Genomic DNA, 16,673 nt, shown 5'->3' with positions numbered 1-16,673 from the left:
CATCATCCACAATACTGTACCATTTATTGACTACAAGCAAAGATGTTGCTATTTTGTTTACAACTGGAGTAGTTTGAATCCTCTATCTGCTATAACTCTCCGCTGGGTATATGGTGATAGAGGGGTTTAAAACAGCAAGGGGAATCTGTCCTAATACCCCTGCATTTTGAAATCTTCAGCAATAAACCTGTTGCCGGCACTCATGTCTGTATGTGATCAAAAGGTCTAGTTTTCCTCTTCAGGTTCCTGCCTCAGCTACCATTTTCTGCAAATGAAGGGCAGGAATATCTGAAAAACCGCTCTTTATGTAGTTTTTTGTAACTGTGTGGAGACTATGTTGGAGAATAAAAGTTGGAGAATATTTGAGAATAGTGCAGAATAAAAGACCCATAGCCCCATTTTATATGCATTCTCACATGAAGGTCCACACAGGCTTTATTTTCCTCAATTTAGCTAACTTTGATCTTTGATGTCCTATGGAAGTTTGACAACTTTCTGGCTATACTTCCAAAAGTTCCCAGATGTTCTCTATATAAAATTGATTTCCACCAAGACTACCCTGTCTGGACTTGAATTTCTTACCCTCGTTACTCCAAATGAGAATCTGAATTCTTCTCTATTGGATTATTAAAAAAAAAAAAAAAAAAAAAAACAAAGTCCCTTTCAACTAGTTTGATGTCGACAACCTTAGTGCTAACCACTCCTTTACTTTCCTAACTCCAGGGTGGGGCATGAGCAGTGGTGGGGCTGTAGCTCTTCCCCAGATCTTCTAGGAGATTATCTCTTTTCAGATTCCTAGTATGCCCTGCACTCTACTGCAGTATAACAGTAAAGAATGAAATTATTCTGCAATGTAGTTTTATTATTGTTTGATTTTTTAATTCCACTAATCAGGAAAAATGTAATATCTGAAGAACAAAAACAGATTTTGTTTTGCTTGCTTTTTAAAGGTTATTTTCCATTTATGGCTATTGGTCATTACAAAATGTTAGCTGTGTTCCCCACATTGTACATATGTCCCTGAGCCTAAGTTACAGCCAATTGTTTTTACCTGCCATTCTCCCACCTCTGGAATGCCCCACCAGCTGGTAACTGCTAGTTTGTTCTCCTTATCTATGAGTTTCCTTTTTTTTTTTTTTTTTTTTTGCTGATGTTATGTTCACCAGTTTGTTATATATTTCAGATTCCACATGTACGTGATATCATACAATATTTATCTTTGTCTGGCTTACTTCAATTAGCACAAGGCCTTCCAAGTCCACTGGTGTTACTGCAGATGACAAAATTTCACTCTCTCTATGACTGAATAGATTTATCTATGCCACCTCTACTTTATCCTTTCAGCTACTGATTAATACTTAGGTTGCTTCCATATTTTGGCAATTGTAAATAATGCTGCATTTAAACATCGATGTATATTTTTTTGAGTCACTGTTTTGTTCTCTTTTTTTATTATAATTTTTATTTTTTTGGATATATATCCAGGAATGGTAATTGCTGGGTTATATGGTAGTTCTACTGATATATTCAGTTTTTTGAGAAGCATCCATATAATTTTTCACGATGGCTGCACCAATTTACATTCCCATCAATATGTACAAGGGTTCCCTCTTCTCCACATCCTCACCAATGTTTTTATTTGTGTTCTTTTTGATGATAGCCATCCTGGCAGTTGTGAGGTGACATGCCATTGTGGTTTTGATTTGCCTTTCCCTGATAATTAGCAATGTTGACCTTCTTTTCAGATGCCTGGTGGTCATCTATCTGCATTTCCTCTTTGAAAAACCCTTCGTCTTGGAGTGTGTGAGAGTTTGTGTGTGCTCTTTAAGAGAGACTTCTCCATTTCCTACATCACTGTGGCTCTCAGAAGTCAAGCAGTGTTGGGGTTCTTCTTCCTGGTGCCAGATCCCTGGGCTAGGGAGCCCAGCGTGCGATTTGCACTCCCTCAGTCCTTGGGGAGAACCTCTGGACTGCAATTATCCTCCCATTTGTGGGTCACCTACTTAAGGTGTGGGCTTTTTTTTTTTTAACAAAATGCCATTTTTTAACATTTTATTTTATATTGACATAATATAGCTGATTACCAATATTACATTAATTTCATGTGTACAGCAGAGTGGTTCAGTTTTAAATATACGTGTATCTATTCTTTTTCAAATTTTTTCCGTGTAGGTTGTTACATAATATTGAGCAGGGTGTCCTGTGCTGTAAGTAGGTCTTTGTTGAAAGTTCTGTTTTGTCTTTGGTTTCTGTTTTAGCAGTAACCTCAGTAACTTCACGTAAACGTGTAGCTTGGTATTACAGTTCATTGTTTGCTCTGATCTACAGTTGGTGGTTGCTAGAAGGAAATGGCAACCCACTCCAGGGTTCTTGCCTGGGGAATCCCAGGGACGGGGGAGCCTGGTGGGCTGTCTATGGGGTTGCACAGAGTCGGACACGACTGACGCGACTCAGCAGCAGCAGCAGCAGCTCTGAGAGTTGCTTTTATTAGTGCTTCACAGTCTTTTCTCTCAGACCTCTTTCTCAACTGGGTTTTGACTCTTCAAAGAGTCTTTCCTTAATTCTACGACAGCAGGGTTTTAGTTTGCTTTTATGCGACATATGAAGTTATTAATAGACATTTTGAGGAGCTAGCATTAATGATATGGTCAGTGGATTTGCAGTTCTCACACTTTTGGGTGGGTTAGTTAATTACTCTTTGTTATACAAAAGTTGCTGTAAAACAGAATAGTACTTATAGAGTGGTTGTCTCTTTGTCAATTCAGTCTAATCTGTATACGGAATTCGTTTGAAGGTATTTTTACACTTTCTATGATCAATTTTAAAGGCTTCCAAATGTCTGTTGTCAGATTCCTTAAACTTTGCCCTTTTAAACATGTTTTTGGAGCTACAAAAGTTAATCTTAGGCCTTCACTTTTCTTTCAGTATATACCAAATTATTGATAGCCTCACTTTTACCTTATTAATAAGTCTTTGCAAATCTATAATTTAGGGAAACTGCGTATCTCTCTGCCTCTCCTTTTCTGAAGGAGAAGAAAACTCCTGAGTAGCATAAATATTTACTCAATTGAATAAGTGTTCATTTTCATCAGTACTTTTCCTAGTAATCAATATAACCATTAGTGTTCTATGCTCTTATTTTAAAACCTCATATTAACTAAAAAAAAAGAAGTACTGTACATCTCCATACAATAATGCATATTAATTGTGATGTGAAATTAAATCATTGCTGAGCATATTTTTAAGATAAATAGAACCATAGTGTTGATTTAATATGAGAAAGCGACACATACAGCAGGCAAGATTTTGTAACTTAAAAAGAAATAAAGCAATATTTTTTCTCATTTTAAAATAATTTTTAAAATAATTAACAAAAATATCAAACATTGAAATAATAACTAGGGATAAATTAGATACACATACATTATTTGTAGAATTCAAGAAGAAAACAAAATGGATTTGAGTAAAATATTAATTGTTTTTTCTTGTGACAACAATTAAATTTGAAAAGTCACCAAAAAAAAATATTGTACAAAAGGAAAAAATTACTCAGAATATATAAAACAGAAAATGATTTTATTTATAAGGCTTGCAATAGAATGACTAAAGGAGAATTTAATTTAATTTTTTTTTTTAGAATTTAATTTTAAAATTATATAGTTATATAACACAGGGAGCTCAATCACTACTCTGTGCTATCTAGATGGGTTGGATGGAGTTAAGTGGTAAGGAGGAGGTTCAAGAGGGAGTGGACATATATATACATATGGCTGATTCACATTGTATGGCAGAAGCAAACACAATATTGTAAAGCAATTACTTTAATTAAAAATAAATTTTAAAAAGAGTAAAAAAATAATCAGCGTTATATAATATATAATATATAATATATTTTATGTTTGTATATTGTATATTGATATTGAGATGCATGAGCTGTTTGTAGATTTTGGAGATCAATTACTTGTAGTTGCTTCATTTGCAAGTATTCCTCCCATTCCAAGGGTTGTCTTCTTTTCTTATTTATGATTTGTTTTGATGTGCAAAAATATTTAAGTTTAATGAAGCCTTTTTTTTTTTTTCTTTCCATTTTTATTGCTCTAAATGGTGGATCAAATAAGTTCTTGACACGGTTCATGCCAGTGTTCTTCCTATGTTTTCCTCTGAGAGTTTTGTAATGTCCAGTATTTCATTTAGACCTTTAATCCATTTTGAGTTTATTTTTGTGTGTGGTATCAGAGAGTGTTATAATATCATTCTTTTACATGTAGCTGTCCAGTTTTCCTGGCACCACTTATTGAAGAGACAGTCTTTTCTCATATATATTCTGATCTTGCTGGATGAAGCACAAGTTGGAATCAAGATTGCTGGAAGAAATATCAATAATCTCATATATGCAGATGGTACCACCCTTATGGCTGAAAGCGAAGAAGAACTAAAAAGCCTCTTGACGAAAGTGAAAGAGGAGAGTAAAAAAGTTGGCTTAAAACTCAACACTCAGAAAACAAACATCATGGCATCCAGTCCCATCACTTGATGGCAAATAGATGGGGAAACAATGGAAACTGTGAGAGACTTTATTTTGGGGGGTTCCAAAATCACTGTAGATGGTGACTGCAGCCATGAAATTAAAAGACACTTGCTCCTTGGAAGAAAAGCTATGACCAAACTAGACAGCATATTAAAAAGTAGAGACATTACTTTGCCAACAAAGGTCTGTCTAGTCAAGGCTATGGTTTTTCTAGTAGTCATGTATGGATGTGAGAGGTGGACTAGAAAGAAAGCTGAGCACCAAAGAATTGATGCTTTTGAACTGTGGTGTTGGAGAAGACTCTTGAGAGTCCCTTGGACTGCACGGAGATCCAACCCGTCCATCCTAAAGAAAATCAGTCCTGAATATTCATTGTAAGGACTGAGGCTGACGCTGAAACTCCAACACTTTGTCCACCTGATGCAAAGAACTGACTCCTTTGAAAAGGCACTGATGCTGGAAAGATTAAAGGTGGAAAAATGAGGTGGTTGGATGGCATCCCCAACTCAATGGACATGAGTTTGGGTAAATTCCGGGAGTTGGTGATGGACATGGAGGCCTGGTGTGCTGCAGTCCATGGAGTCGCAAAGAGTCAGACATGACTGAGCAACTGAAGTGAACGGATTCTTATCTTCTTTGTTATAGATTATGTGATCATAGGTGTGTGGGTTTTCTCTGGGCTTACTATATTGTTCCATTTATCTATATTCCTTTTTTTGTTTTTTCACCAGTACGATACTATCTTGATTATTGTAGCTTTATAGTATAGCCTGAAATCAGGGAACCTGATTCCTCCAGCTCCAATTTTTCTTTCTCAAGATTGCTTTGACTATTTGCAGCCTTTTGTGTTCCCATACAAATTGTAAATTTATTTTGTTTAAATTCTGTGAAAGATGCCATTAGTAATTTGATAGCAATTGCACTGAACCTGTAGATTGCTTTGGATAATGTAGTCATTTTGACAATATTGATTCTTCCAATCCCAAAATATGGTATATCTCTCCATCTGTTCGTGTTGTCTTTTCTTTCTGTCATCAGTATTTTATAGTTTTCTGAACATAGAAATATAATACCTCCTCAGGTAGATTTATTCCTAGGTATTTTATTATTTATGTTGCAATGGTAAATGGGAATATTTCCTTAATTTATCTTTCTGATCTTGCGTTGTTAGTGTATACAGATGCAAAAGACTTCTGCTCATTAATTTTGTATCCTTCACCTGTACCAACTTCACTGATTAACTCTAGTAATGTTCTGGTAGCATCTTTACAATTTTGTACGTAGAGTATCCTGTCATATGCTAATAGTGAGTTTTACTTCTTCCTTTTCGTCTTTATATCCACTAGCGTGATTGAGTTCTAGTTGCAATATTGCATGTGTAGGTGGAAAAGGCTGAATAAATGCACCATATTAAAGACTTTCTCTGCTGTCCAAAAGTAGGGTGTTCTTCATCCAACCTGTCATAAACCGAAATGGCATAATGTGAAGAAGCAGTTACCTTAGGACACATTCTTGCTAATGGATGCACAAAATCAAGTTAAAGCACAGGTCCTCAGAGACACACTTCAAAGCTATCACAACTCAAACCTGAGCCGCTTAATGTAATTCCCAGGAAAAGCTTGGTTTTGTATTCTCAATGCTCGGGGTGTGTGCTTTGTCTTTAATAGCGCACTACAAAACAAAATTGCATGCTTTCTGCCATTTTTGTAAAAGTGAAACTCCTCTTTTTTTTAATTAATGAAAATGGGTACTAATGAAGATCTTTCATAAGAGCTAAGTGGCATAAAGTGAACTTTCTCAAAAAGCAGGTAATACTTGTTTACTTAAGTCCACAAAAATATACCCACTTTTTGTAGAACTAGACAACAATTATGTCAGAGGAAAAAAAAATCAGTGAAATTATCAGCATCCTATATAGGCAGAAACCAGAAGTGAGTTTCAGCAAATAGTAGTTTCAACTTCATGTATGAAGCCTTCTGCCAAAAGACTTTTAAGCCTGCCTGATATTCAATGACTCATTAAAAAAGAAATAGTTGTCCCTGAAGAACTGTGATCATGTTTTATATGATGTCCATATAAATTCTTCACTGAGGAATTCATCAATGATGTTAACATGAAAATTTGATCTATTCTTTGTGAGTTACCTGGGAAATAGAATGTGAAGGCAGGATAGCAGCTGGAATCTTTAACAATTTTAAAACAATAACACAGGGACAAATCTAACTTCTGATAAATATGATAATCAAACAGAATGAAAATGTATATAAATAAAAGTTTTATGAAATGATTAAATAGACCTTCCAGATCTTTGCAGTTTTTGAGCATGAGGCTAATGACGGAGTCTTCTAATTTGGTTTAATTTTAGATAAGTCTACAAAATTAGATCCAAACGGAATCATATTTTGCCAATAATGTAACTTACTTAGATTAAAAAGCTAATGATTCAGCTTTGCAAATACACATTTTGTCAAATGAGTAATAATTTGTTTCCAGAGTCATAAGGAAAATTAACTTTACTTTAGTATGTCTACAAGGTAAGTAAAAGTGAACTAAAAACACTAAAGAAACACTTGAAGGAGACTATAGATGGCAACCCTACAAACATCAACAAAGAACACAGTTTGTAAATCACATAAATCTATTTACCTTGATTTGTTCTAAATACAGCCTTTGGTTCTACACTTAAAATTAACCCCTTCTATATAACTTCAAACAGGATTTAATTTCCATCCTTATGTGCTACCTGTGGAAGAATGTCACTTTAGCAAGTTTCATAAGCCTGGTTGGAAGTTGTAGTACCTTCTCTTAGTTTGGAATAAATTTTTCCACTTGATTTTGGTTTAAAAATATAATTGAAATAAATTATGTAATTATGTTTTATCAAGCCAAGTATTCTTTACTGTTAAAATAGAAAAGTAAGCATAACATGAGCTGAGTGTTTTAAACATACGTTTCAATATATTCAAATATAATCTCTAAGATTTCCCATTTTACACATGGGAAAACAGAAACATTTCTCAGTGATTTGTGCAAGGTCATACAGTAAACAGCTGATAGTGTACTAGTCAAAAATTGCCCTTCTAGAAGTTTAAAATGATATTCCTTTGTAAAGAAAGCAAAGGACACAGAAGACATGAGTAAATATTAGGAATTATAGTTGTGAGTTGTTAAGCTCTTATAAGATGGGAAGAGGAATTTGAAACATAGTTTAAATATATTTAGTGTCTAATATGAGTGGCGTATCAGTAATATAAACATTGTAGGACTAGCTCTACAATAAGCATCGAGTTTTAGAAATCAGACTAAAGGAATATTGTGAGTAGCATGGACTTTCTGTCAGAAAGGAAATATAGAGAAAATACTTCAAAGGACTAAAATAAATAGAATACTATAAAAGTGCTACACAGATAATCTTTGCTAAAAGTATTTTTTCAGAATAAATTTATGCTATATAGATAATTACTTCTTAAAATCTCAGCTAAATAAATTTTGTGTCTGACTTGTTATTTAATAATGTAGAACCATCTCACAGTACTTAATAACAACAATTTTAAATAGCTCAATTTTAAAATAATACAACAATAATAAAATAATTTTTATAAAAATAATACAAATAGTTTTTTCTATAATGTAACATATTACAAAAGTAAACTGCTTAAAATGAAATAATATGGAACTATTTCATTTTAGTAATTACCAGGAGGGGAAAAGAAGGTATAGAAAAATGATTCCTAGTATTGAACAAACATTTCTGTGCAAAGAAAATCAAAGTTTTCTGAATCTTAAATACTTATATATGTGTTTTTTATGCCATTGAAAATGCAGTCATTTTGCCTAATGATTGAGCCATTCAGCTTTCTGAATTTCTAAGAATGAGAAAAACTATATTTTGCTATACCAATTCTTAATAAGACCTTAAAAATCTTAATATAGTTTCATAAGTAGTACTCATCAGTAACTACTTTTCCTTAGGATGTTCGCACCTCATTTTCAAGTATGAAGACTAAAAGGGGATTTTTATTCTATGGTAGGTGTATTAATCGATGACACATTTGAAAGTGCTTGCTGGTAATGAACTTGATTGTTTCCTAAAACAATGTATACCTTCTTAAATTTTATATTATCAGAAAATTGCCCATTTTGTCATACTGCAAGATTATTTCCTAAGAATGATATATATTACATTCTAGTGGATCATATGTGTCACTTGAAAATACTGTGACCAAAATTCATTTTTTCACACTAATTTTTTAAAGCAAAATGCAATACTCTTTGCTCAGTACATGGCAAAATTCTAATTGCCTGGACCAAAGGTTAAACTCATAACAGCACACAAATTATTAAGAGATTAAATATTTTCATTGTCGTATCCTGAAAAATAGCAAAGAAACTAGAATAAATAAATAAGTAGATTGTTCTAGTGATGAAAATAACTCCAAACTGAGTTTTTTGTTTGTTTATTTGTTTTTCAACTGCTTAATTCTAAAGTTGAGTTCAGTTCAGTCACTCACTTGAGCCTGACTGTTTGCGACTTCATGGACTGCAATATGCCAGGTCTTACTATCCATCACCGTCTCCCGGAGTTTGCTCAAACTCATGTCCATCAAGTCGGTGATGCCATCCAACCATCTCACCCTCTGTCGTCCCCTTCTCCTCCTCCCTTCAATCTTCCCCAGCATCAGAGTCTTTTCCAGTGAGTCAGTTCTTCCCATCAGGTGGCCAAATGTTTGGAGTTTCAGCTTCTGCATCAGTCCTTCTAATGAATACCCAGGACTGGTCTCCTTTAGAATGGACTGGTTGGATCTCCTTGCTGTCCAAGGGACTCTCAAGAGTCGTCTCCAACACCACAGTTCAAAAGCATCAATTATTTGGTGCTCAGATTTCTTTATAGACCAACTCTCACATCCATACATGACCACTGGAAAACAATAGCCTTGACTAGACGGGCCTTTGTTGACAAAGTGATGTCTCTGCTTTTTAATACACTGTCTAGCTTTGCCAGAGTTTTTCTTTGAAGAAGCAAGTGTCTTTTAATTTCATGGCTGCAGTCACCATCTGCAGTGATTTTGGAGCCCAGCTCTAACTTTCTGCCATAAGGGTGATGTCATGTGCATATCTGAGGTTATTGATATTTCTCCAGGCAATCTTGATTCCAGCTTGTGCTTCTTCCAGCCCAGCGTTTCTCACGATGTACTCTGCATATAAGTTAAATAACCAGGATGACAATATACAGCCTTGACTTACTCCTTTCCCAATTTGGAACCAGTCCATTCTTCCATGACTGGTTCTAACTGCTGCTTCTTGATATACATACAGATTTTTCAGGAGGCAAGTAAGATGGTCTGATATTCCCATCTCTTGAAGAATTTTTCACAGTTTGCTGTGATTCACACAGTCAAAGGCTTTAGTGTAGTTAATGAAGCAGAAGTAGGTTTTTTTTTTTTTTTCTAGAATTCTCTTTCTTTTTCTATGATCCAACAGATAATTGGCAATTTGATCTCTGCTTCCTCTAAATTCAGCTTGAACATCAGGAAGTTCTCAGTTCAATTACTGTTGAAGCCTAACTTGGAGAAATTTCAGTATTGATTTCCCAGCATGTGAGGTGAACCTATTTGTAAAGATGGATTTAATGATGTTTTTGAAAAAATGTATTTTAAATAACAATACAAAATAAATATCTTCCCTTGAGAATTTCTAAACTTTTCCACAGGACGTTTATTTACTCCTTAACAGATAGCCTTTGTTCTGTTTCTAAATCATGTCTGACTTTTTTCTACCCCATGAACTGGAGCATCCCAGAGTTCCCTTTCCTTCACTATCTTCCAGAGTCTGCTCAAACTCATGTCCATTGAGTCAGTGATGCCATCTAAACTTCTTGTACTCTGTCATGCCCTTCTTCTGCCTTCAGTCTTTCTCAACATCAGGATCTTTTCCAATGAGTCAATTATTCACATAGGTGGCCAAAGTATTGGAGATTCAGCTTTAGCATCAGTCCTACCAGTGAATATTCTGGGCTAGGAGTATACAACATTGACGTATCTTTCCCAATTTTGAAGCAGTCTATTTTTCCACAGGTTTCAGAGGAGACAGGTAAGGTGGTCTGATATTTTCATCTCTTAAAGAATTTTCACAGCTTATTATGAGCCACACAGTCAAAGTTTTAGGGTAGTCACTGAAGCAGAAGTAGATGTTTTTCTGGAATTCCTTTGCTTTTTCCATGATCCAGTGGATGTTGCCAATTTTATCTCTGGTTTCTCTGCCTTTTCTAATTCCAGCTTGTACACCTGGAAATTCTTGGTTCATGTACTGCTGAATCCTGACTTAAACAATGTTTGGCTTTTCCTTGTTAGCTTAGGAAATGAGCACAATTGTATGGTATCTGGGACATTCTTTGGCATTACCCTTCTTTGGGATTGGAACAAATACAGACCTTTTCCAGTTTTGAGGCCATTGCTGAGTTTTTCAAATTTGCTGACATATCCAGTGCAGCAAATTCTAAAAGATGGGAATACCAGACCACCTGACCTGCCTCTTGAGAAATCTGTATGCAGGTAAGGAAGCAACAGTTAGAACTAGACATGGAACAACAGACTAGTTCCAAATAGGAAAAGGAGGACATCAAGGCTGTATATTGTCACCTTGCTTATTTAGCTTATATGCAGAGTACATCATGAGGAACACTGGACTGGATGAAGCACAGCTGGAATCAAGATTGCTGGGAGAAACATCAATAACCTCAGATATGCAGATGACACCACCCTTATGGCAGAAAGTGAAGAGGAACTAAAAAGCCTCTTGATGAAAGTGAAAGAGGAGAGTGAAAACGTTGGCCTAAAGCACAACTATCAGAAAACTAACATCATGGCAACCAGTCCCATTACTTCATGGCAAATAGATGGGGAAACAGTGGAAACTTTTGGGGGCTCCAAAATCATTGCAGATGGTGATTGCAACCATGAAATTAAAAGATGCTTGCTCTTTGGAAGGAAAGTTATGACCAACCTAGACAGCATATTAAAAAGCAGAGACATTACATTGTCAACAAAGATTCATCTAGTCAAGGCTATTGTTTTCCCAGTTGTCATGTATGGATGTGAGAGTAGGACTAGAAAAAAAGCTGAGCATGAAAGAATTGATGCTTTTGAACTGTGGTGTTGGAGAAGACTCTTGAGAGTCCCTTGGACTGCAAGGAGATCCAACCAGTCCATCCTAAAGGAGATCAGTCCTGGGTGTTCATTGGAAGGACTGATGCTGAAGCTGAAACTCCAGTACTTTGGCCGCCTGATGTGAAGAGCTAACTTATTTGAAAAGACCCTGAAGCTGGGAAAGATGGAGGGCAGGAGGAGAAGGCGACAACAGAGGATGAGATGGTTCGATGCCATCATCGACTCAATGGACATGAGTTTTGGCAAACTCATGGTGATGGGCAGGGAGGCCTGGCATGCTGCAGTTCATGGGGTTGCAAAGAGTCAGACACGACTGAGCAACTGAACTGAACTGATTGAGTGCAGCACTTTAACAGCATCATCTTTCAGGATTTTAAATAGCTCAGCTGGAATTCTATCACCTCTACTAAGTTTTTTGTAGTAATGGTTCCTAAGGCCCACTTGACACTCCAGGATATGTTGCTGTAGGTTAGTGATCACACCATCATCGTTATCTGGTTCATTAAGCTTTAAGCAAACCTCTAATTTATGCAGAATAATTTTGTATGGCTATTAAAGATAAATTGTCAGTATAATTTTATACTGTAATGGAAAGTGTATGCTTTAAATACATTGCATTTGAGTCATATGATTAGGTGCTAGACACGCCAACATAAAGATACATGACTGTAGGGACCTATAGAGTGCTAAACCCTGAATTATAGAACATTTTGTCCTGTAAAATTTGACAGCTCTTACTGTGGCTGTCTCCTTTTTGGTTTCCTTGTGGTCTGAATTAAATGCTCTATTCTTGTTAAAGGACTTCCTGAAACCTTCAAAATAAGTCCAAGCTGCATGATCTAATTTCATTCTGCTGTTATTTTCCTTCACAGAAATGAAAAGCCATGTATTCATTGTGTGCTGAATATCTTTTTAAGAATCATTCAATACATGTCTGTCCCATTATCAGACACCTGATGTCTAGTACAGCTCTCCATAAATATTTTTGAGTGAAAAATGTAATAATTGAGCATGAATTCTTTCTAACATTTATAGAATTATATATTAATGTGTTGAAAATGTCATGTATAATGGGTTGATCTGTCCACCTATATGACGGTTAATTCTGCTATAAACATCTTTGACAATTACAAGGCCAATGAGTTTCCGTTTGAAAACCTCTGTGATTGGACATGTATTAACCCTGGCTGCTCCCAGCTCATCACTGAGGCTTCCCTGATAGCTCAGTTGCTAAAGAATCTGCCTGCAATGCAGGAGACTCCAGTTCAGTTCCTGGGTTGGGAAGATCTGCTGGAGAAGAGATAGACTACCCAGTCCGGTATTCTTGGGCTTCCCTTGTGGCTCAGCTGGTAAAAGAATCCGTCTGTAATGTGGATGACCTGGGCTTGATCGCTGGGTTGGGAAGATCCCCTGGAGAAGGGAAAGGCTACTCGCTCCAGTATTCTGGCCTGGAGAATTCCATGGACACAGCCGAGCAAAATTCACTTTAACCTAGTTCATTATTACATGAATTTCAGAGTGTAGTCAATATGACACACTAAATGATTATAGTAGAGTCTCTCTGTTTTGCTTTCTCAGAGGATCAAGGCCAACCAGCTGTGTACAAGCACAACCCGGAGTTCAGAGGACTTGATCAGTATGGAATGGGAATTGATGGGTCAGTGCTGCCTTCTCCCCTTTCCTGATACAGGAATTCAGAGGGTCTCCAGTTGCCCACCATTATAAAAAGCTTATTATCATGATTTTATTGATATGTGTCCTCTATCTTGTTCTCAATTTCCTCTTCCTTTTTCATTTTTGCTTCTGAATGCATGAATATTCTGCCAAATATACAATAGCATACAAATCCTTATTTCATGGTCTGCTTTCAAAGGAGTCCATACTAAGAACTATTCAATTCTAAATAACCATCCTTGTATTATTCAGTTCAGTTCAGTTCAGTCGCTCAGTCGTGTCCAACTCTTTGCAACCCCATGAATTGTAGCATGCCAGGCCTCCCTGTCCATCACCATCTCCCTGAGTTCACTCAGACTCACGTCCATCGAGTCCGTGATGCCATCCAGCCATTTTATCCTCTGTCGTCCCCTTCTGCTCCTGCCTCCAATCCCTCCCAGCATCAGAGTCTATTCCAATGAGTCAACTCTTCGCATGAGGTGGCCAAAGTACAGGGGCTTCAGCTTTAGCATCATTCCTTCCAAAGAAATCCCAGGGCTGATCTCCTTCAGAAGGGATTGGTTGGATCCCCTTGAAGTCCAAGGAACTCTCAAGAGTCTTCTCCAACACCACAGTTCAAAAGCATCAATTCTCTGGCGCTCAGCCTTCTTCACAGTCCAACTCTCACATCCATACATGACCACTGGAAGAACCATAGCCTTGACTAGACGGACCTTAGTCAGCAAAGTAATGTCTCTGCTTTTGAATATACTATCTAGGTTGGTCATAACTTTTCTTCCAGGGAGTAAGCGTCTTTTAATTTCATGGCTGCAGTCACCATCTGCAGTGATTTGGGAGCCCAAAAATAAAGTCTGACACTGTTTCCACTGTTTCCCCATCTATTTCTCATGAAGTGATGGGACCGGATGCCATGATCTTCGTTTTCTGAATGTTGAGCTTTAAGCCAACTTTTTCACTCTCCTCTTTCACTTTCAAGAGGCTTTTTAGTTCCTCTTCACTTTCTGCCATAAGGGTGGTGTCATATGCATATCTGAGGTTATTGATATTTCTCCCGGCAATCTTGATTCCAGCTTGTGTTTCTTCCAATCCAGCATTTCTCATGATGTACTCTGCATAGAAGTTAAATAAGCAGGGTGACAGTATACAGCCTTGACGTACTCCTTTTCCTATTTGGAACCAGTCTGTTGTTCCATGTCCAGTTCTCACTGTTGCTTCCTGGCCTGCACAGAGATTTCTCAAGAGGCAGGTCAGGTGGTCTGGTATTCCCATCTCTCTCAGAATTTTCCACAGTTTATTGTGATTCTCACAGTCAAAGGCTTTGGCATAGTCAATAAAGCAGAAATAGATGTTTTTTCTGGAACTCTTTTGCTTTTTTGATGATCCAGTGGATGTTGGCAATTTGATCTCTGGTTCCTCTGCCTTTTCTAAAACCAGCTTGAACATCAGGAAGTTCACGGTTCACGTATTGTTAAAGCCTATCTTGGAGAATTTTGAGCATTACTTTACTAGCGTGTGAGATGAGTACAATTGTGCGGTAGTTTGAGCATTCTTTGGAATTGCCTTTCTTTGGGATTGGAATGAAAACTGACCTTTTCCAGTCCTGTGGCCACTGCTGCGTTTTCCAAATTTGCCTGCATATTGAGTGCAGCACTTTCACAGCATCATCTTTCAGGATTTGAAATAGCTTCACTGGAATTCCATCACCTCCACTAGCTTTGTTCATAGTGATGCTTTCTAAGGTCCACTTGACTTCACATTCCAGGATGTCTGGCTCTAGATTAGTGACCACATCATCATGATTATCTGGGTCGTGAAGATCTTTTTTGTACAGTTCTTCCGTATTCTTGCCACCTCTTCTTAATATCTTCTGCTTCTGCTAGGTCCATACCATTTCTGTCCCTTATCGAGCCAATCTTTGCATGAAATGTTCCCTTGGTATCTCTAATTTTCTTGACGAGATCTCTAGTCTTTCCCATTCTGTTGTTTTCCTCTATTTCTTTGCATTGATCGCTGAAGAAGTCTTTCTTATCTCTTCTTGCTATTCTCTGGGACTCTGCATTCAGATGCTTATATCTTTCCTTTTCTGCTTTGCTTTTCACCTCTTTTCTTTTCACAGCTATTTGTAAGGCCTCCCCATACAGCCATTTTGCTTTTTTGCATTTCTTTTCCATGGGGATGGTCTTGATCCCTGTCTCCTTGTATTATTACAGCTTAGTAAATTCTGATATTTTTCTGAAAGCAAAGAAATACTGAAATATCATTTACTATCTTAAAATAGTTGTTTATTTTTCTTATGCTCTAAGTTATATACTAAGTGTTTTAAAATTAACAGTTTTTCATGCAAAGACTATATCTTTATATTTATCTCTTTCAAAAACTGTATTGATGTGTCATATTCATTTCAAAAACATGTCAGCATGTTTTAAGGCATATGACATATCTTTCTGCTTTTACATACAACTCAGATGATATAAGTGTTGCTATTATGGTCTTTTCCAATAGATAAAAGGAGATACTAAATATAAAATTTTCAAGGACAGAAAATGTTCTCATCTCTCATTTAGGGTTGTTCTAAATTAATCCACTCACTGGAATAATTTATATACTTTCTGGAATAACTTTAGAAATCTTTATCTACATTTATTTTTGTTTCAAAAATCAAAAAGAAAGTATATTTTGTATAATCTAATCTTTTATTTAAAATCAATATTATGATACAGTATTTGAAATGTTGATAATAGAAGTTAACTAATTTAAATGAAAATTTGTTATTAATCATTTCATTTATTCTGTATCACAATTTTATGATATATATTATCCTCACTTTAAAGAGGATAAAAATTATCCTTGGATGATCTAAAGCTGATTAAGTATATATAAATACATATATTCAAACATCCATATTAATATATTGTGGATTGAGAGTTTTCTCAGATATTTTTGACTCCCAAATATTACTTTCATAATATATTTTATCAGCACAATAATAATGCTCATAATTGCAATTTTTTAAATCAATATTTTGGCCACCTGATGCAAAGAGCTGACTCATTAGAAAAGACCCTGATGCTGGAAAAGATTGAGGGCAAAAGGAGGCAGAGGCTGAGATGTTGAGATAGCATAGCCAACTCAATGAACGTGAATTTGAGCAAACTCTGGGAGGTAGTGAAGGACAGGGGTGCCTGGTGTGCTGCAGGCCCTGGGGTCAAGAAGAGCTGGACACAATCCAGTGACTGAAAAGCAACGTCAATAGTTGTTTTACAATACTGTGTTAGTTACAAGTGTAGAGTAATATGTATAGCACA

Source organism: Ovis aries, chromosome 5 (assembly GCF_016772045.2).
Source record: "Ovis aries strain OAR_USU_Benz2616 breed Rambouillet chromosome 5, ARS-UI_Ramb_v3.0, whole genome shotgun sequence".
Lineage (NCBI taxonomy): Eukaryota > Metazoa > Chordata > Mammalia > Artiodactyla > Bovidae > Ovis > Ovis aries.
The sequence above is the reverse complement of the archived record's forward strand: the minus strand, read 5'-3'. Positions refer to the sequence as shown.